This window comes from Lissotriton vulgaris, unplaced genomic scaffold, assembly GCF_964263255.1.
Source record: "Lissotriton vulgaris unplaced genomic scaffold, aLisVul1.2 SCAFFOLD_423, whole genome shotgun sequence".
Lineage (NCBI taxonomy): Eukaryota > Metazoa > Chordata > Amphibia > Caudata > Salamandridae > Lissotriton > Lissotriton vulgaris.
The window spans coordinates 1,183,467-1,210,755 of NW_028247221.1; positions in this window are offsets into that span (position 1 = coordinate 1,183,467).

Here is a 27,289-nt window from a genome sequence, read left to right on the forward strand (position 1 = left end):
TTGGTCTGTGGTGCAGCAGTAGAAATTGACATCTGGTCTTTTTATGAAAAAATATACTAATTGGTGATGTCCTAGGGACAGGGTTCTTTTGAATTGAGTTGATCAGGTACCCTCAACGTCTGAAATATCACTTACAGAGGTGCCTGAAACTGTTTATTCTGTCATTTCTCCCACAGTGCCACCACCTCCTAAAGCGCAGCATAAAGTCAATATGGTGAAAAAAGTAGCAGAATAACCTGTTTTGCAAGTGGCCCCACCTGGTGTGATCAAAAATCAGCCAAAGGAGATGGATCACAGTGGGTGGACCACTTATACCATGAATAAGCGAAAATCCTGCACCTCCCAACAAGTAGTGGACTCCTCTCCTTCTATCCACTCTAATCGTCGCATTTCCTCTCTGGATGGTTTTCCTGGAGGGGGAAGGTTTGACCCCTTGCTCAGCCTTTTTGCTTCAGAGGAGGCATTTCAGGAATTTGCCCAGGTGCTAGAAATTAGTGACAGTCCAGTTCTTGACTTGGAGAATACACCAGATTTGGAGGCCCTGGTTTTGGCATCAACTCTCCAGAGTAATGATGAAGGATCTAAGTCTGCATGTGATGTTGTGGGGGAAAAAGCTCTAACTTAAACAGTGTTTTTATGGTGGTTTGTTTTCCTATATTCATCATGGCCATATCCCTAGCCTCTTGTAATGTGAGAGGTTTGGGGAGAGAATTGCGTACGAGGATGGTCCTTGATTATTTTAGCAATACCACTTATATTGTTATTTGTTTACAGGAATGTTGGCTCTCTTATCAACCAAAGTATGCCTCCTTTCAGTAATACTGGCCCTATGGGCCCTCAGCATGGTCTGAGGGCTCCAACAAGAATTATGGTATTGTGATTATTTTTAAAAACAAACATTGGAAAATAATAGAGGAGAAAATCCTGTGGCCAGGGAGAGCTCTTTTGTTGTCAATATTAATGGATGGCCTCCCTTTAAAATTATGTGCTCTATATGCTCCAGTCACTACACCAGAGAGGGAACAGTTGTTTCACATCATAAAATCTTTTCTTGCAGGTGCCACGCCAACCCTCCTAGTGGGAGATTTTAACTGCATCTTGCATGTCAAAGATAGGCAGGGTGCACAGGCTGCTTACACACTGGATGTCACTTCTAAACTTTTGTTGTCTCTTATTCATGATCTGGATTTCTATGACACTTACAGGAAACACCATCCTCCTGGTACTGGCTGCACGTGGAAGGCGGATCATGGTAATGCCCACTCCCGCCTAGATTTTGTTTTTGCATCAAAAACCCTAAGTGCGGATAAATGCTGCCTTACACATGTACCTTTCTCAGATCACAATATTTTGGCAGTTTGGTTCACAACACCAGGCCGGCCTCAAAGGGGTCCTGGATTTTGGAGATTAAATAATTAACTCCTTAAGGATGAGATCATTTGTGAGAAATATGTTCTACGATATCATGCATGGGCAAAGCAACAAAACAGATTTCCAAACAAGTACAAATGGTGGTGTTGGGTGAAACATCGAACCAAACTTTTCTTTCAGGAACAAGGCCGGCTCAAACGCAAAGCTGAATAGGACAATTTTCAGAAACTACATCGACACCGTATTCTTCTCCAAAAATTGGTTGAGGCAGGCAAGGACGTTAAGGAAGACATCCGATTAGTCACGATAGAAATGAATGATTGGATGAAACGTAAAAAATAGAGCCACAATATTTCACTCTTGAGTTCAATACTATTAGGAGAATGAAAAATGAACATCTATTTTCTTTAAAAAAGCTAAATCCTCACACAAATTACTGACAAGGTTGCGTAAGGAAAAGGGGGATATCACGCAAGGTGTTGAACATTGCCAACAAATAGCATTTGATTTTTATTCACGCTTATACGTTGCCCCACAACACCCTTCTTTTTTGCAGGACCTTGAGGAATATTGTTCAGGGCTGGAGGGTGGTCTTGATGCAACCCAGATTAATCTCCTGGAACAGCCTTTTGATGGATTAGCCCAGGACTGGATGGGCTCACTTGGAAGTTTTACCGAAATGTTGGACCCTGTTGTGTGTTGATTACATGGCAATGATTATTTCCGGTTTTTCTAATAACCTTTTTTCTGTAGATTTCTCCGCTGGGGTGATCTCCCTCTTGTATAAGAAAGGGGATGAAACCTCCCTGAATAATTAGAGACCAATCATGCTCCTGAATGTCAATTACAAATTGATAGCTAAGGTACTTGCATGCCACCTTCGAGCAGTCATGCATGCTTGTGTTCAGCCAGATTAAGCTTGCATTATCAGAAGGCACACTATTGTGGATAGCCCTGTCTCTTTACGAGATGCGCTCTGGTACAATAAAGAACCTCTGGGTGTTCTCAGCCTGGATTTTGATAAAGTTTTGTCATGATTTTCTTTTTCTGGTTTTAAAAACAATGAATGTTCCTCCTACTTTTATTAAAAAGATACAGACCCTTTACCAAGGAGCTCGCAGCCAAGTGAGTATCAACAGCTTCTACACTGCTGGATTTCCCATTTGCACTGGGGTACGTAAGGTGTGTCCAATGTCTCCCATCCTTTTTGTTTGTGCGTTGGAACCTTTCTTGTGCAAACCTTGAAAGGACAAATTGGTAAAAGGGTTTTTTGTACCTGGGGGTTCTGGGGTTCAGAATAAAGTCATAACATACATGGATGATGTGGCAGTATTATGTAATGCTCTGGCCTCTGTGCGCAGAACTCTTTTACAAGCCTCTCATTTTCAGGAAGTTTCAGGGTTAGGTTTAAAAATGGACAAGAGTGTATGCTTGACCACAGGTCCCTGGGATCAGCTGGCGCATTTACAAGTTACAGTGACCACAGAACCCACGAAAATTCTAGGAGTACAATTTGGGGGCCAAGGGTATGAGGAACAAAATTGGAAGGAACTTCAGACTAAACTATTGAAAGAGCTTTCTCTGTAGTTTTGCGAAATCTCACACTAGAACGGAAGGTGTTGGTAATTAAAGCTGTTTTGTTCCCCTTATTGCTATACCTTGGTATGATGTTTCCTCCTCAGCACCGCACTTTGCAGAAAATTCAGAAAATGATTTTTACTATCTTGTGGAATTCTCGAATGGAAAAGCTCAGTAGGGACAAAGTATGTAGAACTTGGAAAAATGGAGGAAAAAGTTTGCCAGACCTTAAGACATTTTTGTTGTCTAAAGTGTTATACTATGATGTATCACGCACAGATGAAGCTATGATTTCAGTACCTTCCTTGTTTACATGATATTTTGTGGGGGCAATGCTATGACGTTTTGGACTCTATACCCATTCTAACCTGTCTCCTTTGACCCAAGAGGTACCGCCATACTATAAGGGGCTTTACTCCTTTTTACAGACTTTGAACACTATGGGGCAGATTTACAAGCCCCTTGCGCCCCTTTTACGCCACCGCTGCATCAATTTTGTGACGCAGCGGCGGCGCAAAATATGCGCCATGGTGCGGGGAACTTACAATGTGACGCATCTGGGAGATGCGTCAAATTGTAAGCGCTGTGCCAGAAGGAGGCATTCCTGTGCAGGGGGGGTGGGGTTCCGATGCAGGAACTCCTCCTACAAGATTTCACTCAGTCACTTTTGGGCCCATGCTGTATCAAACCCTGCACCTACTTGAAGCAGGCGTATGGATTAACGCAGCATTGTAACAATAGAACCCCCCCAGAGCATTGCTGGAGCTGCGTCCGCTTGCGACCCAACTCCAGCAATGCGCCGCTTTTAAGGCACAGATGCATCACGCATCTGTATCGTTTTTGCCCCATGGTGAGCCGCATTGTGAATGCGGCGCATCCATGGTGGCGGAGGCATGGAGCACAATAACTAGCGCATCCCTGCTGATATGCAGGGATGCACCAGTTATTGTAAATCTGCCCTGGAACCTTTTGATGTGCGTATTCACCCTACCTTACTGAAAAATAAGCTCCGGAAACAAGAGCAGCTGATCCTGCTGGGCATCCTGTCAGTAGGTTCAGGGGAAGAAAACACCCAGAACTATATGTGGTCTAACATATTCAAAATAAGAAATAGAAAAAAAATAACAAAGAAAAGTGAATAAAGAAGCCCTGTAGACAGTATTTAAAAAAGTATTATTCATTACATATAATACATAAACCTTTCTAAAAACAATTATGCTCAAGACAAAAAATGCTGGTGTACATGGAAACAACAACATATGACAAAAAACCAGACATGTGGCAACAAAAACATTACATATTGAAAATGAAGGAAAAACATAGACATAAATATAGTGTCCTTAATACAATTTAGGCCACAAAGAAGCGTCGACGGCGTTTCGACCACTGTTTAGTTATGCAGTCATCACCAGGACTCAACGTTTGCTTGAGCATCTTATATCTATATAATAAAAAACGTATTAAGTGTATTTCCTAATTTGTTCAATTCATTACAGGCTTCTTCAAAAGAAAAGGCTTAAGACCAGAAAAGTAAATTAAGGTAAAAAACCATGTGAAAGATCAGATAGAAAAGTATAGACCAACACCAAAAAGACCATAAAGTGACTTAGACCAACCTACCACCAAGATTTATAAAAATCAGGGCAGCATCACCTGTTAATAAATGATGAGACCAATCGTATATTTATGGTCGCCCATAGATACTTTAAGGAACTAAGACATAGAACACACTAAATTAGTCCTGTTGTCATCGGGAAAATGTCAGATTACAATTGAGCAAACAAAGGAAAGCTCGTCTCACATAGTTAAGGATAACCAGATCCATAAATAGTGAGAGCTACTTTCAGAGAAAGGGATAGTTTATATTAAAGCCTTTGGGGAAAACGGGGTAGTCCGAGTGGCATACCCGCATGACTATCAGCATGTTATGCATGCAACACATGCGTTTCCAAATTAAAAACGTGCTCGGGCAGAGAAAATTATTTTAGAGCAAAGGCCTGTAGCATGATGAAAGTAGTAGTGCAAAGCACATGCTTACCGGCTTTAGAAAATCTCAAGGAATAAAAGCGTCCCGCGTTTGTGTCAAACAGCTACAGACGCGCCATTGTTGAAACCAGAACTAAATACCTCCGGTTATAGACAACAAAGCGGACTGCCAGGTCAATTTGAAAGGTAAAAGCGCCTGCCATTTTGGAATGGTAAATTAAAAGGGATCGTATTGAATGAAAAGAAAAGAGCCTCGGTGGAACTTTAAGGCAAAAATATTAGAAAAAGAAGAAGAAGGAAAAAGAAAATAATTAAAAAAAATAAAGAAATAAAGATACACATTTTACTTTGGAAGAAACCTAATACCAAATCACAGACAAGAAAAAGCTTCAGTGCATAACAATGTAATTGTACAAACTGCACCATAATATTCCAAAATGGAGATGTCAATAAACAGTAGTCATAATACATAAGTTGACAGATACAGGACCATATCAATACAATTAGGAACTGGAATAGTGCTGACAGAATAGTGCAGGGAGTTTAAAATTAATCGTTTCGATCACAATAGTTTCAAATTTAGATGTTAAAATACATAAACATTATATCAGTAATTGAAAGTCATGAGTTAACAGATACAGAAATATTGCTGGATCCCAACAATTTCAAATTTAGATGTTTACATATATTATCGATGCACCAACAGTTTCAAATCATGAGTTAACAAATACATAATAATAGCCAAACATTTTAAACCCATATCAGCACTGAAAAATTCCCACAAATTATATGAGTTAATAAATGACAGAATGGCACTCCTCAATGGAGTTTAGTCCCTTGTTAACACTGTCACAGCGCAATATCCAGCGACATTCATTTTTGTTCAGAACATTGGCAATACTGCCACCTCTTGCGGAAATATGTACAACTTCAATAACTTCTAGCACATCTCGCTGGGAGCATGATTAATTTCTAAATAATGTGCTACAAGAGGAGCATTTTCTGTTTGACAGCGTATTCTGCTCTTGTGTTGTCCCAACCTGGTTTTAATTTTTTGTGTCGTCTGACCAATATATATCCGGTCGCAGGGACACCAAATTGCATACACAACATTAGTTGTGTTTGAATTTGAAAAATCTCGTAAATCATGGGTGATGTTCCGATGAACAAACTGCTTGGTGTTCATACTGGTTGCACATATGAGACACCCGCCACATTTGTAATGGCCGACAACTTTATTGAGACCCCACAGCGATGTAAGATTGGGGGTCTCTACACGAGGCAAAGCTGCTCGGACCAGATGGTCCCGAAGATTTCTACCTCTTTTATAAGAAAAGAGTGGCTGTGCCTGCGTAATTCCGGTAGAGATAACCAAAGGCCAGTGTTATTTGATGATCATGGAAATCTGATTACTGCGTGTTCCAAATGTAGTTACACATGGAATGCGCTTAATCTGTTTCTTTGCTTTAGGAATTAATAAAAATTCCCGGTAGGTAAACCACGCTCATTTCATTAACCTTTTGATCAACTTGCGTGGATATCCACGTTCCTGCAGTTTCATAGCTAAAATCTCTGCCTCACAGAAGTAGTCTTCTTTAAAACGACAGTTTCTGCGAATTCGCAAAAACTGCCCAAAGGGCAAGCCATCTCTAAGACCTCTGGGGTGATTGCTGGAGTAAGCCAATAAAGTATTCCGAGCAGTGGGTTTTGTGAATAGTTTAGTAGACAGCCCCCCATCATGTGGGAAAATGGCCAAATCAAGGAAGTCAATTTGTTCCTTACTGGAATCAGAGGTGAACCTCAAGTCCGAGGAACAAGAATTAAGCCACCTCAAAAACAAATCCAAATGAAAAAAATGTCGTCGATATATCGTCGCCAATGGCACACGTCAAAAAAAGGATTATTGTTACTGTCAAAAATAAATCGTTGTTCAATGTCGTCTACAAAGAGAATAGCAAAATTGGGGGCATAAGAAGCCCCCATAGATGTACCCTTAATCTGTAAATAATAATGTCCGTCAAACTCAAAATAATTGTGAGTTAATTAAATACGTAACAGTTAAACAATGAAATCTGTAGGGACCGGCATGGGGGGCGTCCGGGCGTCCAATACTTTTCTAATCACCTCTATCCCGTCCAACTGGGGGATGTTGGTATATAAGGACTCAAGGTCCAAACATACCAACAACTGTGTTTCAGGGCAAAACTGCATCATATCCAATTGTGAGATAATGTCTCCACTGTCACAGACATAGCTACGAGTTGCCATAGCAAAATCCTTAATAAATACATCTATGTATTTACAAAGTGGTTCCAGGACCGACCCACAGCCTGACACTATGGGTCGGCCTGGAGGATTCGTCAGGTCCTTGTGTATTTTTGGAAGAGTATAAAGGACAGATGTACGTGGAGTTTTTTGGTTAAGGAAAGCAAACTCTTTCTCATTCAAGTACCCCATATTTTTCGCCATTGTCGTGACACTGGTGATCATATTCTGGATGTCGGCAAGGGGATTAGTTCTTAAAGTCAAATAGTGATTTTGATTATTGAGTTGGCGTTTTACTTCTGCCTTGTACTTAACCATAGACTGAACCACAATCCCCCCGCCCTTATCTGCAGGCTTGACAATAACTTCCTGATTTTGTTTCAGTTTTACCAATGCCTGTCGTTCATTGAGAGAGATATTGTAGGGGATGTACTCAAAATTTTTATTGAGAGTACAAACTTCCTTTAGGACCATCGATTGAAATGCCAGTAATTCGATTGCCATTTTACTAGAAGGAGGATTGAAAACCGAAGGAGGACGCAAGCCGGATTGGCTATCTCTCATGGGTGTGTTATTCAGAAAGAAAGCTTTTAACCGCAATTTTGGAAAGAACTGTAGGAGCTCAAGCTGAGTTTCAAAGATACATGATTTTTCAGTCGGTACAAAACTCAGTCCTTTTGTCAACTGGTTTTTTGTCATATGTTGTTTCCATGTACACCAGCATTGTTTGTCTTGAGCATAATTGTTTTTAGAAAGGTTTATGTATTATATGTAATAAAGAATACTTTTTTTGATATTTGTAATACTGTCTACAGGGCTTCTTTATTCACTTTTCTTTATTATTATTTTTTCTATTTCTTATTTTGAATATGTTAGACCACATATAGTTCTGGGTGTTTTCTTCCCCTGAACCTATTGTTATATGTATTAGCTGATTGTCCCAGGTTCGGGGTTTGCGGACAGCCCCTGTGGTTGTTAATAATGGGCATCCTGTCTACAGTCGTTGCGAGTATGGAAGATGGTGGGCCACAGAGGCATTACCCACAGTCAACGAGACTTGGCTTGGATGGCTGCACATGGGTGCCTTCCTGTGAAAGGTTTACATCATTGGTGAGGTTTGGCCCCCACAGCATGTTGCCCACACACGAGATGCGGAAATGAAGAAACTGTTTTCCATTTGCTATGGGGTTGCCTTCATGCCAAGACCTTCTGGACTTTACTACAGCCCTTTCTTTTGAACATTGCTGGCATTTCTACCTTGTCTTTCCATGCCCTTCTTTTTGGACTGGACATTTCTGCACAACGTTCCCCACTGCGTGGAGACTGTTGAACTGTGCTAAGGAGGCATTGTGGGATGCACGGAATCTACTTATTTTTCTACATAAAGACATGGATGCTAAGGCATGCAGAAACGTTTCCCTTAATAAAATAATAACTATTGTTCATATAGATCGTGCCACCTTGGGACTTGAGGAAGCCAACACTTTGTGGCAAATTAAAAACTGTAAAGGTTGGGTCACTTAAGACATACATATATAGTGTATTGTTGACAACTTCTGTTTTTGTTTGCCTTGCCACCAGGCTACGAGGATTGGCATTTAAATCGGTGATAAATAAAATCTGTATTCACTTTTTGAGGGTGGGCCATGCCACTCTTGGGACACAAACTGCCATTTTTCTGCCACTTGACCTCTTGATGCACATATTGTAGTTATTCGCCATACAACTCTGTATTTGTAATTTTGGCTCTCCCAATGTGACAAAATGCTTTTTGACTGTAACTCTGTATATACACCTTTATCTACCTAATAAAGTTTTTTGAAACAGCATATAAAGATAGGGATACTTATTTTATCATAACTGGCACTGTGCAAGATGCCATTTGCAATTATTGCACAGTGCAGACAAGTACTACGCAGTTTGTGTACTACGTGTAGTTCAAAGTATACTACGTACAGCTACGCGTAGTGCTACTACGCAAACTACACCCAGGGTTAGTTTCAATGTTATGCTAATTGAACTGTGCTAGGTCATTATCAGAACTGTTCATAGGTTAGGTCATCATTAGAACCGTTTCTAAGTCGCGTTTGGAAAGGGGCGACCATTCGGTCCCCCCGAACGTATGGCGGAGTACCACGATCCCCCCGGGAAGCCATCTTGGGCGGGAGGCGAGTCTCGGCTGGTATGCCCGAAGCGGCGTAGCCGGGGCGCGCCTTTTTCCCGCCCTGGAGTGGGCTGGCCTAGACACTGACGCGGCCGGGCCACGCCCTCGGGGCAGGCCGGGGCGGGTTTACGCCCGCCCTGAAGACGGATAAAAGGAGCAACAAGCCAAGGAAGCATCCTCTTGTTCCAGTGCTCTGAAGCTGCACCACCTCGCTGCACGTGAGCTCGAGACGGAACGAAGAGCCAATTTTGAGCGTTGTAATCTTTCTTGTTTATTTTACAGATACTCTGTCGGAGAATGCCTAAGAAGGCGGGAAAGCGAATGACTACCGACCAGATGCTGCGTATTCTCATGAAGGAGGTGACCGACCTAAAGAAGCGAATGGCGGAGAAAGACGAGGAAGGGGGGCCTAAACGTCCGCTGGCAGGAGCAGTGCCGGGAGGAAAAGGCAAGAGGCCCAGAAGGGGAGCTGCTGGGGGAGACGTACCCCCTACCCCACTCGAAGCACCCATTCCGGGGCCTGAGGAAGGGAATCCGATTCCCGTGGTGGTCACCCCCGTGTCCGGAGAGGATATGCCGCCCGAGCTGGCAGCGCAACTTGCAGCGTGGTTGGGTAAAGGTAGCGAGGGCGCCACGGCTGACGACGCGCAGGTATTGATGAAGCAGCTGCGGGAAACAAGGGAAGCGACGAAGGCAACATCGCCGGCTGCGGCAGTAGAGAATCCACCTGGCTCAGGTCCAGTCGCAGATACAGCTTCCGGTTCAGGTAAGCGGCCATTGCCGATTGCGAGGGATGAGTCGGCACCCTCTCGAAGGGGAAAAGTTGGGGCAACACGTCCCTCTGGCTATCAAAGAGAAGATATGGGCAGGGGAGTATATAAACATCTTCTCGTTGCTTACCGAGCATTATGAGATGGAGCATGTTAAGAGCCAGAAAGAGCTCATGCATCCGAGTGTTTGGCGCGCAAAGATGGCCGCCTTTAAGGTAAACGAAAACATTGGTAATTGGGGCAAAGCTTGGGGGGTTTTTACATCCATCTTGGGTGAACGTAGGCCCGAATTGCTGCCCGAATTGCCGATTTATCAGTCACGGATCATGGGGTATTCGGTGTCTCACGAAGGCAATCATTGGTTTTGTTACGACAATGTTTTCAGAAAAGCGAAAGAGCATGATAAATACTTAACTTGGGATTGTTATGATTCTGTGTCCTGGTCAAAAATGGAGGATTCTGGTATGTTGAAGGTGCCTTTAGTAGGGAGTAACATTGGTGAATCTTCCCGCCAATATGCGGGGACGCCCTTTCGATCAAGTACGAGTAACGACAATCACGCGAGGCCAACCGGCAACGCAGGTAAAAGGGGGGTTTGTTGGAACTTTAACAGGGGGAAATGTACGAGGCCCCAGGGGTCATGCAAATATAGGCACGAATGTGGGGGGTGTGGGCAATCGTCCCATCCTGAGTCCATGTGCAGAGCCAAAACGGGTGATAACGGGGGTAGAGGAGGCGCCAAACAGGTCTAACATAGTCCGAGGGGCGCCTTTACCTACCCCGATTGATACCATGGCAATGATTCCCTGGCTCAGCGAATACCCGGATCACGCTTCCGCTGGGGTGTTGCGGAACGGGTTTTTATATGGTTTCCGCATCCCAGTGGGGGAGTTCCAGGGTATAGCGAAATGTAAAAACCAGATATCAGTCTTACAGCATACGTCCGTGGTACAGGAAAAGATCGGGAAAGAGGTGGCTCGAGGTCGAGTCGCCGGTCCGTTTAACGTGCCACCAGTTGCTAACTTTGTTTGTTCCCCTTTAGGGGTGGTCCCCAAGAAGGACCCGGGTGAGTTTCGGCTGATACATAATTTATCAGCCCCTCGTGGTCTTTCCGTGAACGACGCGATAGACCCGGAAGTGTGTTCGGTGCGGTACGCATCCTTCGATGGGGCCGTAGCCATATTGAATCGCCTGGGGCCCGGTGCGCTGATGGCAAAATCCGATATCGAGTCAGCGTTCCGGTTGCTCCCGGTACACCCAGACGATCAGCGTCTCCTAGGTTTCATGTTTCAGGGTCACTATTACATGGATAGGTGTATGCCGATGGGGTGCTCTATATCTTGTGCCTATTTTGAAAAGTTCAGTTGTTTCCTGCAATGGGTCTTCACAAGGAAGACGGGGTTTCAGCATGTCATGCATTATCTCGATGACTTTTTGTTTCTGGGGGCAGCCGGGGATCCGGAATGTGGACAGGCTTTGACTGCATTTTGTGTCTTGATGAATCAGTTTGGCGTGCCATTGGCACCAGGTAAGACTGTGGGTCCCTCGACTTGCCTCGAGTTTCTGGGGATCGAGCTCGACTCCAAAGAAGGTTGTTTCCGTTTACCAGGTGACAAAGTGTGAAAATTCAGGGCATCCCTGCAAATGTGTATAAGTAAATCTAAGGTTAAGCTACATCAATTACAGCAATTGGTGGGACAGTTGAATTTTGCCCTAAGAGTTATACCGATGGCCCGCCCCTTTTCCCGCTCGATCGCTCAAGCCATGGTCGGCCTGAAGGAGGGTCATCATCGCACGAGGCTCTCGGCAGAGGTTCGCCAGGACATGCGCATTTGGTTGGCATTTCTGGCGGATTTCAATGGTCGAGTTGTCTGGAACAAACCGGCCGTGTCCTCTGATGAGCTGGGGCTGTGGACAGACTCGGCAGGGAGCATTGGTTTTGGTGCCATATTCGGCACTCACTGGTCGGCACAAAAATGGCCGTCATGGTGGCACGATAGTGGACTGACAAGTAACATTGCTTTCCTGGAACTTTTTCCCATTCTGGTGGCCCTGAGAACGTGGCCCGAGGGGTTCAGAGATCACTCTGTGGTGTTCTGGTCTGATAATATGACCGTGGTTGAGTGTATCAATAGCCAGGCAGCACGATGCAAATGGATTCTTAGATTGCTTAAGGAAATTGTATTACTGTGTATGCAATTGAATGTGCTGTTTAAGGCAAGACATGTGCCGGGGGTGCTGAACCAGGCGGCTGATGCACTTTCCCGTTTTCGTATGCAGGCCTTCTGGGGTTTCCTGCCCACAGCGGACCCGGTGGCGGCACCCTTCCCCGAAGCTCTCTGGTCTCTCGGTGCCCCGAACTACAAAACCTCGTGGGAGAGAGTTTAGCACCCAGGACGAGGAAGGCATATGAAGGGGCGTTCCGTTCCTATTGGGCCTTTTTGGGGGCTGCTAGGGGGGAGCTTTGGGGTCAGGAAGAGTCTGTAGTAGGATTTCTGCTGTCTTTACATCAGGCAGGCAAATCGGTGGCTACGGCCCAGAGGCATCGGGCCGCCATTTCCTTTGTGGCTAGGGCTCATGGGATCCAGGACCCGACAGCGTCTTTCGTTGTGCAAAAAGCGCTACGTGGTTGGCAACGCCTTGAGGGTCGCAGAGTAGATGAAAGGCGCCCGATAGGTTTGGATAGGTTGGCCCTGTTATTATCCATACTCCCTGCAACGTGTTCATCCCAGTATGAAACAGTGTTATTCCGAGACGCTTTTACGCTGGCATTCCATGGGGCTATGCGGGTAAGCGAACTAGTGGCAAAGAACAAGCAGGATGTGATGGGGGGACTGTGCCGAGAGCACGTTCAGGTCAGAGGGGGGACGATGACTGTCTCATTTGTCAGGTCCAAGACCGATCAGGGTGCGATGGGTGATTGCATAATCATACAAAGGATTCCCGGGTCCTCCATGTGCCCTGTGAGTTGTGTAGAGGAATATTTAGCACAAAGGGTGGCATCATGGGGGGGGACCTTGTTGAGACACGCTGACGCCACCCCACTGACGAGGTTTCAGTTTCAGCGGGTGCTTGCGATGTCGATTGCCGCTGCGGGCTTGAACCCGGGCGAGTTTGGGACCCATTCCTTTCGGATAGGGGCTGCTACAGAGGCTACAGCCAGGGGTCTGAATGTAGAACAAGTTAAACGTGTGGGGCGTTGGTCCTCCAATTGTTATAAAAGGTATGTGCGGTTGCACATGTTGTGAAGCTGTAATGATGTACTCACGCTTCTTGTTTTTGTTTGGTTTCAGTTGCGCAAGCCTACGAGGCGGGGCGGACTATGCAGTCGACCCAACACCGGGCCAGCGGTCAGACATCACCGGCTGTGAAAAAGGAGGTGTGGGTCGTGGGCCACTCATACGTGAGGCGTGCCGCGGACGTATTCAAAGCAGGTGACATGATTCACGTGGCTGGGGAATACGGGTACAGTGTGTCCTTCTACGGAAAGGGCGGGCTCTGTATTGACCAGTTTCAATCATTTTTTGAGGGTTTGCTAGGGCGGACGAGGTCACCGCCATGTATAGTCATAGTACATCTTGGGGGCAATGATTTGGTCACCACTGGTAGACGACTTCTTCTTGAGGCGATGCTTTCCACTGTAAGTTGGTTAGCGAGGAGAGTTCCAGGGTGCACGATTGCATGGTCCCATATGATCCCACGGAAAGTATGGCGGGGGGCGATGTCTGTTTCTGCTCTGAATCATTCAGTAAGAAAAATTAATAACAAAGTGAGTAGATTGTTCCGTTCCAATACACTGCATTCTATTTCGCATGGTTGTATTACTGGTGACAGCATGTATTTGGGGGATGGTGTTCATTTGTCCCGGGTGGGGAACGAGTTACTCATAGGAGACTTTATAGCTTGGCTGAAGACCTTAAGACATGACCTTTAGGTAGGAGTGTTGTGGGGGGTCCGGATAGCCTGTCAACTATCCGGCCTGTGGCGGTAAGGTCATGATCGGTGAGCACTAATTGGAAGATCCCTATGAGTGGGCATCACCCATTACGGTTGGGAGCGCTCGAGGGAGGTGGCCATTGGCCCCTCAACGGGGAAGGCGGTCCCTTCTAAGGATGGGCCGCCGAAAGGAAAGGAAAGGCTGTCAAGGCCCCTTCCTGGGTAGGAGGGGCTACAGCCCCTCCTGGAGAATTTCGGCTAGGAGAACCTTTGTATTAGAGAATATGTTAAGGTTAGCCAAACATCGCAATGTGGTAATGAAATTGTACATAATATGAAATGTATTTTAATAAATACGGCCGGGAGGGTCACTCCCTCCCGTCTTCCAAAAGTTCAGAACCGTTTCCAGTTTCCCATCCTTGGGGATTGTGTTGAGAGGGGGTGGCGGGTATCTCAGCCATATGGAAAGGGGCGACCATTCGGTCCCCCCGAACGTATGGCGGAGTACCACGATCCCCCCGGGAAGCCATCTTGGGCGGGAGGCGAGTCTCGGCTGGTATGCCCGAAGCGGCGTAGCCGGGGCGCGCCTTTTTCCCGCCCTGGAGTGGGCTGGCCTAGACACTGACGCGGCCGGGCCACGCCCTCGGGGCAGGCCGGGGCGGGTTTACGCCCGCCCTGAAGACGGATAAAAGGAGCAACAAGCCAAGGAAGCATCCTCTTGTTCCAGTGCTCTGAAGCTGCACCACCTCGCTGCACGTGAGCTCGAGACGGAACGAAGAGCCAATTTTGACCCACCCACCAGCCCCTGAGGACAGCAAATGGTTTTGGATAAAGTTTGATGTGGTAACCCCTTTTTTGTTTGCAGGTTCGGATTATTATCGTGATAATTTTTGAATATGCAATAAAGAAATGGTCAATTTTTGGTATGTTTTGCAAATAAAGTATTTCTGCTCTAGTGTTGATCAGTAGCATGCTGTTGAATAAAGTTGTTGTTTTAACTGTCTTTTAGGTAAATTAGTCATTTAGTTTAGAAACTGTCGTATTTATTTTGGTCGGGCGGTAAGGTCATGATCGGTGAGCACTAATTGGAAGATCCCTATGAGTGGGCGTCACCCATTACGGTTGGGAGCGCTCGAGGGAGGTGGCCATTGGCCCCTCAACGGGGAAGGCGGTCCCTTCTAAGGATGGGCCGCCGAAAGGAAAGGAAAGGCGGTCAAGGCCCCTTCCTGGGTAGGAGGGGCTACAGCCCCTCCTGGAGAATTTCCCGGGGCCAGGACATCTGCGACGGCAGATGCGGTAAGTTGTGTGGGGTTTGGGGGGGGGTCTACGCTACCTTCTAGATTCCTCACACGAGTCCTCGGACGACCTCTAAGTGGCGTCGAGTTTATTGGGGCCCCCGTCAAGTCAAGGGAAATTGGGAGTTGCACTCAAGGTACGCCTCTGTGCGGTCGCCCCTCACAAGTGAGGGGGATATTTATGGTTAGGGATCTTGACACCGGTTACGACCTTGCCGTTGGCCCTTAAACGTTAGGATGTACAATTTCAAAATTTCAAGTTAAATGTTTTGTAGGATGTTAGTTCGGCTAGGAGAACCTTTGTATTAGAGAATATGTTAAGGTTAGCCAAACATCGCAATGTGGTAATGAAATTGTACATAATATGAAACTGTTATTTTAATGTTTTAATTTTGTTTCATATTTTAATAAATACGGCCGGGAGGGTCACTCCCTCCCGTCTTCCAAAAGTTCAGAACCGTTTCCAGTTTCCCATCCTTGGGGATTGTGTTGAGAGGGGGTGGCGGGTATCTCAGCCATATAACCACACAATGCTAACAGATGTAATCTAGTCAGGTAGACCTGGTTGCTTGAGTGGACTGGTGGTCTGTTCCTTGTTCACATAATAAATCTGCTTAAGCTGTCACTTGAGAAGTTGTGTACTCAGCTTATTGTTAGATCTTAATAAGAAATGAAGGGCAGGTACTTTCCTGTAATGGTAGAATATTCAGACAAGCCCGATGTTGCAGCATTTACGTAAAATGGATTGTTGAGGGTTACATATCTTGCTCCAGTCATTAAGCGTATTCCACTGCTTATTTTCGATTTTACTTCTGCAAGTTGTTTGTTTCAAACTATCCCAGTTATTGCTGGTTAGTAATTGACATATGCTCAGTAGGTCAGTCACTTGCTTACCCCATAAGCTGATATTTTTCGGATTTGCAGCATAAAAACATGTCAAGACTTCTCCTAAATTTTGATAGACTAAGTAAGGAATTGTTTATGGAAATACGAGCTTGGAGCTATCCTAGTCCTCATCTGAACGGCAATCAATTGGACCTCAATCCTTTAAACTATTATCAAGTGACAAATTTGGAACACTTAATGGTTTCATGAGAAACTGATGGCACTGAATGTTTTTTCAAATGGATCATCATTTGCTTCAGCCCAGACCTTTGCTCTGCTGGCTATTTTGGCCTTATATAAAACCAGTTAGGCTGTCTTAATTTAGCTCCCAGAAATAAAATCAAAATGCTTCTTATTATATTGGACTTTCTTTGATACCCATAGTCTTCATAATCTATTTACCAAGTGTACGTAGAAGAATACTTTATTGTTTGATTAGTAAAAATCATTACAATGATGGGCATGCATCAATAAAAAAGGATATCAGACAATTGCTAAAATATTTACATATAAGGTAATAAAACAAACATTAACTAGGCTCCTATGTCTTTGCTTTACATTATTTCCTTTGCTTTTTTAGAAGCTACTTAAATGCAGCCATTTAATATGTTGATACAGTCGCAAACAAATGGTAAGTAATAAAAGGGTGTGAAATTCAACAATACATAATTATTTAAAACCTAATAGTCTCTATTTGTTCATGCTGTTAAAATGTAAACTTCATCTAGACAAGGGTTCCTTTTTGTTAAAAAAAACTGTTAAAAGCTGTGGTGATCTATTCTAGTTTGAGCGTTGACTAAAGCGATGGGGTAAGACATTAGTCATATTGCAAGAGGTTTGGCTATGGTACCTGATTTTGGCAAAAATCCTGTCTGGTTAAAGGGTATAAGGTGTTTTTTGTGACCCAAGACGCCAGATCTTGAAGGATCAACTTGGCATAGCATTTGGATTCCACGTGAAATAGAGTAATCATCCTGTAATTTTTTAGATCTGATCTCTTGCCACCTTTGTAAATTGGGTGTATAATAGCACCACGCCACACCAAGTGTACGTATTTCTCTAATCATTTCTGGTAGACTAACTCAGATCCAAACTCTGATATGAAAGTACCACATTCACATTGAATGTCTACATCATAAGAAGCTGTTCCATTCCATAGCTTGACACATATTTCAAAGGGATATCTGTGCCAGTACTAAAACAGTGGTTTGGCAAATGTTCTATACAACACTCAGACCGTTTAATGGGATTTTTTTCTCTTTGTAGAAACTTACTAGCGCTTTGCTACCTCGGCCACTGTAAAAGAACACAATACCATCAAAACAGGAAAAAATTCTCCCTTCATCTATTTTATTTTTCAAATTGCTGGCAAAAAAACAAATGATTCTATTGCTATCAAAACATACCAACCACAACAGCATAGAGACCAATCATATAGGAAAATAAAGACTTTCATCTGCACGGTTAAAAACAATTGATTAATCTTGTTTTCCCCACTTACTCTTCACTTCACTGAGTGGTTAGTAGTTCATGCCCTTCTGCTGGCCTTAATGAGTGATGTTTTACATACTTTCAGGTGGCAATTACAACCAGGAATACAAGCAGTAAAATCCAACCAACAATTTCAAATTGGCCTCATTTCCATTAAAATTCATAAATATGTAGACAATGAGAGTACGTAGTTAAATTAAACATGATGTCTCAATCAAGTGTTCTTCCTTAATATTTATAAATACTTGAATGCTTAGATGGCTGGAGCACTATGTAGAGGGCCTCGCAGCCAAAGAACACGCCAACAGATTGCAATAGGGCTCAGACTGAGTTCAATTCTGCTTCTTCTTCATTACAGGAATTAAACAACTTTCTTTGGAGAAATTATGGAAAGCTTAGCTTGCAATGTTTGTGAAATATAAAAGTGCTTTACCATAATGGAGAGTTGCATTGACCCTCAATTTATTAATAGAAATTCACCTGAAGCAAATGTTGTCATGATGAAGCTATCAGTCTCCTAGAAAGAAGGTTCATAAACATTTTCTGCTTTAACAAGGAAGGGTATTTTTCATTGTCACAGCAGGAAGAGCTTGAACTTAGAAAATAATGCACTGTATCCCCATAATGATCCATTGTTGTAATAGTGGGAAACATGCATGCAAAGATGGAAACATATGCTCATACAATACAGAATCAATCACTAAGAGATGCATAAGTACATATTACCCATCATCCGACTTCCTCCTCCCAGTCCTGACTATATTGAGGAGCTTCGACTCCCATATAGGTCTTTACCAAATCGTAACATGTTTTAGTCTTTTTTCTGATACTAATATCAGAGTGTGATATTACTTCATCATCCCTTTCTCCTATCTATTTCCTCTATGTGGTAGGTTGTAAAAGCAGATCTCATGTATTGTTAATTTTTCTAAGTATTTACCTGTTTGTTTGTCCTGCAATTGAAGCTGTCACGCTCTAGTGAGCAGTTTTCACATTAGCACCACTTCCCAATGGTGATCCCCACTTATATGTGGAACTGGGGTGGGGAGAACGCCCCACGCTGGGAGCTGGCCGGTGGAGCCTGCAGGTGTTTCTTCTGCCTAATGACACAGAGACACATGGTAGAATTAAAAACAACTACTCACTTAAGGCATAACTTGAGCTTTATTCAACAGTCTTTATTCAACAGTCTGGTTTCCCTCTTTCCAGCAAAGGTTCAACTGACAACACTGGAAACCACACTTCATGGCAATCTAAATGATATAATACATGGAACTAAAGGCATAAAATGCATCTCCTTCCCTTACAAATGTCTAAGATACCAAAGTAAATCAAACATAAAGATAACAAGAAGAACACAATAAACTAAAAAGGAAACAAACTAAATGAAAAATATATTTTTATATCAGAACAGAAGTGTACATTACAATTAAAATGGTGATGCTAGGAAATGGAAACATAAAAGGCAGAACATGTAGATCTTCAAAGTATATTGTAAAGCAAATGGTGATGCCAAGATTTCAAATATAAATGGTAATATATATCAATCATCAAATACAGATTCCTTAATTCATTTTTTAACAAAGTCCTTTAACTACACGGGTGGTCTGCAACTCCTCTGATTTCTACTCAATGCCTCAACACCGTCTCCTCTGCCATCACCACCATCACCATTCCCTCTCCTACTCAACACTATCCTGCTCCCTATCATGTTTCCATCCACCATTATCATGAAATCACTATTGCCACTTGCTTTACGGCTTCACTTCCCTTCTGGTATAACAAAACTCTCCGCTTATTCCACTTGTCCCCATCCTCAAGTACAACATGCCATTCATTGAACACTATAACTCTAAAGGGTCCTCAAAATTTAGACAATCCTGCTTCCACCCTTCCCTTTTTGATCTTTACCCAATCTCCTTCCTTAAACATTGCACAATCATCTACCATATATCAGCAACCAAGCTGGTAGTAACTTTGTGCCTGGTTTCTGTCCCCTCATCCACTTAAATAGAGACAATTTTGTAACCCTATTTTTCAGGAGTGTAATGCGTGTACCAGCTCATTAACTATTTTCTCCACATCTTTTGAACTCTGAATTCTCATTAAAATGGTACCTTTTACCATGATTTTCCCTTTCCACAAGACCATTTGCTTGTGGATTTTACAGAGCGATGCATCGATGCTTAACTCCACACCTTTCCAAAAATACCCTCATCTCTTGTGAAGTAAGTTGAGTGCCATTGTCTGTTATAAGCATTAGAGGAAATAACTCTTCTCTAAACACACATCTAATGCCAAAATAACAGTTTTCGTCATCACCGCATGAATTTGACCACCAAACACTTTGAATGTACATTAACAGTGACAAGTGCATATTTCAAAACTGTTTTCACTCCATGCAGTGGCCCTATAAGGTACATATACACATTACAGCACAGTTTTCTAGGATCATCAATGTGACCTACCTCAGACTGTTCCCCAGTCCTCAACCTTTTCATGCTCTCTTTGGAGTCTTGACACCCTACCACTCAACATATTTCCTCATCATACATTCCCAGCCACCAACATTTCTCTCCTAATCTCCTTATAGTCAGGGTTTGTCCCAGTGATCCTAAATGACCCAATCTTATAATGTTTTTCCTGAAGCCTTGGGGAGGAATTAACTTGTCTACTCTCATCACCACCTCTGACCACACAATGTTAATTCTTCTAGAATCTTTACAAAAGGCCTCACACTGGGACCCACTCTGCTTTCTCTTCAACCCCCATTGCCAAATATTTTAATCACTTTCTTCAAAACTTAATCACGTTCCGTTTCTTTCTTCCACTTTGCCACAGTAAACTCCTCATCACTGCTTCCTTCAATATCTGCCAACCACACTACAGCGCCTTCCTGTTCCTTAGCCAACACTGCCTCCTTCTAATCCAAGGAAAGATGCAACCTTAATTAAGTGTTTGTGATCTGTGCGGAATATACATTTCAAACTCTACAAATATGTCCAACTGTATTTGACACTCCAGGCTGCAGCTAATGCCTCCCGCTCTATCACTGAGAAATTCAGTTCCATATAAGTCAAGGGAACGGGACGCAAAAGTTACAGTTCTTTCTACATTATCGTGAACCTGTGCCAAATTAGCAGCAATGCCAGAGGCATTGGCATCCACCTTTAACACAGTCTTAAAGCAATAGTCAAATGGCACCAGAATACCTGCACAGCATATGTCTTTTGTCATTTGCTCCGGCCCATCTCATTGTTCCCTTTTCCATTCAATTGTGGACCCCTTTCGCAACATGCCTCTCAATCTTTCAGTCTTTTCAGCAAACCTTTCCACAGATTTCGGATAGTACTGCACAAGACACATGAAGGAATGTAATTTGCCCTTGTTCTGTGGAGTGGGAGCCATTGTAATAGCTTTGAGAAGGTCTTCCTTTGGCCGTACACCTTCACTGGTTGTAGTGTGCTCCAGGAGGTCTATTTCCCGTACTAGAAATGTACACTTGTCTTTTCTTAAAGTAAGACCAGCTTCTGATATCCTTCTCAACGCTTGTTTGAGAACACAATTATGTTCCACCTCTATCCTACCAAATCCCACGATAGCATCCTAAAAAAGATGACATTCCTTACCCCCTGCCCATTTTCAACATAATTCGCTGGAAAACACTGGCAACTGAGGAAAGGTTGAAAGGCATACTGGTGAATTGGAATGTTCCCTCTATGGTTATGAATGCTGCAAGTTGTTTCACCTTTCATGTAAGCAAATCTGTTGGTATATAATTTTAAGTTCTAATTTTGAAAAGATTTTCCCCCATTTAACAACAACATCATTTCATTTATATTTGGTAATGGGAAGCCGTCTGTGACAATTTCAAGGATTACACTCCTCAAATCTACATCAAAAGCGCAAACATCGATCTGCCTTCTCCATTATAACCACAGGTGAAACTCAATTAGTGACTTCCACTGGCTCAATGATCCCTTCCTTTGGTGTGTCTTCTAGCATCTTTATTACTTCCCACCTTATTACTACCAGTACTCTCCTCACCTTGTGTTTAATAAGTATAGCTCCCTTGGCTCCGCCAATTGTTTAATTTACACTGACTTCTCCCATTATCACTACATGGTTGGGTGCCCTGGGATTTATGACAATATGGAGGTCATATTGGTGAATCCACCCTAAAATTGGTGGTCCCTCTTCAGCTGCATACATTTTGCCCAATATCGCTCGCCATAAAACCTTTATGGAGCAGCAAAATTACCTACAATACTGATGGGGTCTCTTAGATAACCCATTATTATTTATATACTTTGGAAGCACATCATTATCAGGCCAACCTATTTGAAAGAGTGTTATTGGACATATTGTAAGCATGGAACCTGAATCTATTATGAGTTCCACCACTCTACACATGATCCGAACCAAAGCCTTAGATCGAGTTCTCCTACCCTTGCGAACATTCCCATCATGCTCCACACTTGGAATATGATCTTCATGGGGCGTGGCCATGCACTGAGCAGACGGCCCGGATTGTTGGGCTCCATCACACCTCAGAGCTCTTCAGTGTTTATACTGTGCTCTTTTGCTCTCTTATCACTTCAGGACCTCTACAATCGCTGCCTACTATATTCGCAGCATTTTGAGCCAACAGCTGACTTGCAAGAGATTTTTCTTGATCCCGGTGCTGCAGCTGTTAGTTTTAAGTGAGACTTGTGTGGCCACCATCTCATTAGTGTGCCACTCGTAATAGAGGTTCACTGACACCTCTTATCGTTCTCTCCTCAGCACAGTCCTAAACATGCTTTTTTCTGTTATATGAGCTATTGCAGCAATAACAGTCACCCATATCTTTTATGAGGGTTGCTCCATTATATATTTTTCATTTGCATCTGTAAATAATTATTTTCTGTTTCATGGCTATCATTTTGTCTGCATGTTGCTCAATCTTCATACATTTTTATTTTCATCTTACTATCCTTTTGGACACGCTGCCTGCATTTTAACATCTCTATGGCAACCTCCTATTATATATGAATAATGGAGTGACTTTCTTTTGCTACACTTCTCTTCTTTTTTATCTTTTTACAATTGTTTCATTTATTCGCCTCTGCCGTATATATTTCTGCACTGGAATAAACAATATTAGGTACCTCCTTTGGTCATTGGGCTATGCTGGTGAATTGAACTATTTGCTGCTATCAAATATTTGCATCTTGGAAGTTCCTGTTCTTCATTTTATATTACCAACATATCTGTACACTCCGTCATCATAGTGTATGGGCAAGATTAAATTGCATTAGAAAATTCCTCATCGCTTCATACATTACGTTAAAATGGCCAGTGATCTTCTTGCTGCTTCTAAACCCTCTTTCTCTGATGCAAATTGTAAAAGGCCAAATATTTTCCTCCGTCTCCCATTAGGTCTTCTTGTAATCCTGTTTTGAACACTATAATTGATGAGGTGAGGGGTCTGAAACCTTTTATGAGTGCTACGAACGATAAACTTCAAAACATTGAAGGCTGGTGGATTACTATAGAAGGTAAAATGTTAGAAATGGGACAATGTATAAGTGATCTCCAGGATGCAACTGCTAAGATTTCTTTGCTAGGATAAGTAATTCCCAAACTTAAACTTCACACTGAAGATCTTAAACACAGGAACAGGCATAATAATCGCTTTATATATAGACTACTGGAAAACTTTGAGGGTCTGGATCTTCTCACCTTCTTGAAAGAAATTCTTGACTGAACTTCTGGATCTTCCCAACACTCCACCTTTGAATCCTCAATGAGTGAATAGTTTAGGTTGATCTCAACCCCGTCACAACAGGCCTAGGGGTATCATAATGCTATTTTTGGAATTCTTTGACCTGATGCGTGTTTTGAAGGCAGCAAAACAAAAATGCCATCTCTTATGGTCCGGCCACAATATTTTTATCTATCAAGACCTTTCAAATGCCATGAACGCCAGAAGAAAAGAAATTCTCGCTCTTCGACCTCAAATGAAAAGTTGAAAATTCGTTTTGCCATTTTGCATCCCTGCCTATGTAAAATCACCTATGATGACCTGTTAAACTCAAATAGTTTCCTCAATCTACCTCATATCACTCTATGGATACACCTGTCCAGCGCTTTTAACAACTTTTTTATGAGCTTGTCTTTCTCATCTCCTCTCTTTCTTTATTTGTGAGTCTTTATGGCTGTCTTTTATGAATATTATTTTTATCTCTCTGCTGTTTCTCTTGCTGCAAGTGCACGCAAGGATCATGCTCATTTTTCATACTCTTTGCTTCAGATTTGGATATCTCTCCTTGATCTGTCACTTTACTGTACATTCCCTTTCTCTCTTGTCTAACTCCTTATTCTCTGTCTTGCTCTTTTTCTATGAGTGATGTTTTGTTTTCTATTATTCTCATGCTTGTATTGCTTTTATGTATATGGATGCTAATATGTAGTGTCTTTTTGTTTCCCTTCACGTTTATTGCAGCTTGTCATCCATGTTCCTGTTCCCCTACTCCTAATTCCCAATATGTTTAACATTGTCTCCTGGAATGTCCGTGGGTTGGGCCATCCCGTTAAAAGAAAAAAGGTATACTTTCTCATTTGTCAAAGTTAAATTCTCATGTTATAATGTATAATGTTGAATCACGTAAGTTAAAAAGGCAATGGGTTGGTCAGATTTTTTATTCTCCTGCCATTAACCGTAAAGGTGATGTAACTATTCTGGTTCATAAAATGTTACATACACAGATTATATCAACTCAATGTGACACTGATGGGCAATGGGTACTGGCTGCTATTTGTTTTTTGAGTTTTATATAGCACGAACTAGACCCGAATCTGGTGTCAGAGAGCTTTACATGAGCACCAGTTTCATCACAGAAGGACACATTAATTTTTGTTAGGAACGGGGAGATTAAGTGATTTCCCCAGAAGTACAGGGTGTTCAGCGTTGTTGCCGAGACTCAAAACCGGTTCCCTAGCTTTGAGGTCAACCGTCCTCGCCGTAAAGCTACAGCCTCTCGCCTACTTTTATTATTCAGTACAAACAAATCTCTTTATTTAATTTCTATGGTCCAGTGAAACCTGATCGTGATTTTTGGAATACTAAAATAAAATTAGCTTCAATTGGCAATCCTAATATTATTGTTGCAGGAGATTTTAATCAGTGGTTAGATCTCATTACTGATAGGAAATTCAACTGTAAATTTAACCCTGATATATCTCATAAGGCATTTCAATCAGCCACTGCAACTCATCTATTATTCGATGTTGGGAAAACATGTAATCCTGATACTTGTGAATTTATGTTTTTCTCTAATGTACATCATACTATGTTTAGAGATGATCACATATTAGTTACTATCTCTACTTCCCTCCCTTTCATCCTCAAAAGTTGGCTATATTTTTAACTGAGCTCATGCTCCAGTTTCAACTACTTTCGAATTATCCTTCACTAATCCTAAAACTGTTCATTGGAAATTTAATAATTTTCTTTTGTTGGACAATAACTTTATACAAAAGCCACCGCTTTTACTAATGAGTTTTTTTTATTTAACAGTCCTCATGACACTTCCATTCCAAACAACTGGGATGCTTTTAAGGCTTCCTTCTTGGCTTCTACTATAGCTTATTAAGCTAAACAGAAAAAGATAGCAAATTCCTAATATACCTAATTATTGCAGCAAATGAAAACACTGGAACATACATATTTCACCTCTAAATCTTCCTTTGTTTTACACAACTTGATTAAAGCCATGTCTACCAGCAATAAACACACTACAACTGATGCTTGTAATATTCCTCTTAAATTCAAATCAAAGTATCACTGAGACCAAAATAAATTGGAAAAATGCTGGCTAATTATTTAATCATCAAATCCGAAAGTAAAAATATTGGACCCATTGGTAATGAACTCTCTAAAAACATTGCTTCCTCTAATGCTGACATCTGTAAAACTTTCGAAGATTATTATTAATCACTATCTTCACAACATACCAATCCTTCAGAGGATGATATTCATACTTTTTAATGGTCTTCCTAATCCTCCTGTCACTCCTGATGAATTTAAATGATTAGAATCCGACATAACTGTTAAGGAGATTATAGATGCTATTAAATTCATAAAACAGCTAAAGCCCCGGGTCTAAATGGATTTTCTGTTGAATTATTTTCTGCCTTTACTTCAAATTTTGACCCCACCAAACTACTTGAACTTTACAATTCCATTCTTTTAGATTCCAATATTACTGGATCCTTTTTAGAAATTCTAATTGTTATTATCCCTAACCCCAATAAAGATCATACCCTCTGTAAAAATTATCGTCCCATTTCATTAATTTACTATGATTGTTAAATATTTGCCAAAATGTTAGCATTCTGCTTTGAAAATGATGGCCTCTTGATAAATCTTATCAATCTAGTTTTATCAAGGGTAGACTAGCTGCGGACAATGCCATAATGTTCTCCAATAATCTTCAATTTGGCAATAAATATCTCTCTCCTCTAGCAACACTATCTCTTGAAGCTGGAAAGGCATTCAACTGCACTAATTAACAATATATGTTTGCCACTCTACATTGGTTTGGCTTTTGTCCTAATTTTATTTCTTTTATTAAATGATTATACTCTGCCCCTGTCGCAGTGTGTTTACAGAAGATTTTCCCCATACTTTCATCTACACAGAGGTACCAGACAAGGTTGCCCCTTTTCCCCTTTGCTCTTTACTCTTTGTTTAGAACCCTTCCTTGAACGTATTTATTGTAATACACTTATATCTGGTTTTAAACATAACTTCCCTGAAACAAAGTTATCGGCTTACACTAATGACATTTTAATATACATGTCTAACCCCCTTTCCTCTTTAGATCCTTTTTTACAAGAGATCAACTTATATTCTAATATCGCTGGTCAAAAACTAAACTTCTCCATAACTGAAGTTTTACCATTAAATCCCTTGTTATCAATATATTTTTGCTGATACTAATTTTACATGGTGCCCTTCCAAAATTAAATGCCTAGGTTTGGTTTTCCCCTACTATTTCCAGCATTATTAGCCATACTTTTTATACTTTAAAACTTAAACTTAAGAAATTACTCTCATCATGGTCTCCCCTTCACCTATCATGGTGGGGTAGATTAGATCAACAAAACAGGAGGGGACACTGTTCCTAGGTGAGTAGTGCAAGTAGTCACTCCCTCACTGGAGGAAAAGGTAAAGGAAAAAGAAAGAGGAATCCTAGGTCTAGGACTCTCTCAAAAGAGAGGGAACAAGTCTTGCCTCTTGTAGCCCTCACTCACCCCGAAGGATGTCAAGCTTCATCATCGGGCAGTTGCTCCTCATCGGGCCGGGGCTGCAATGCCCTACGGGTCCCCCGAAGGGTCACTTTATCGGATATCTTTTGAGAACTGCTGTTAGGTGCATGTGGGTGTGTGGGGTGAATCCTATATGGAGGGTGACAAAGTGTGTGCAGGAAAATTAAACTGACTAAGGACTACCAGAAGAAATGCTTTTAATGTGGTGGTACCCTTGTCAGAATAAAAAACCT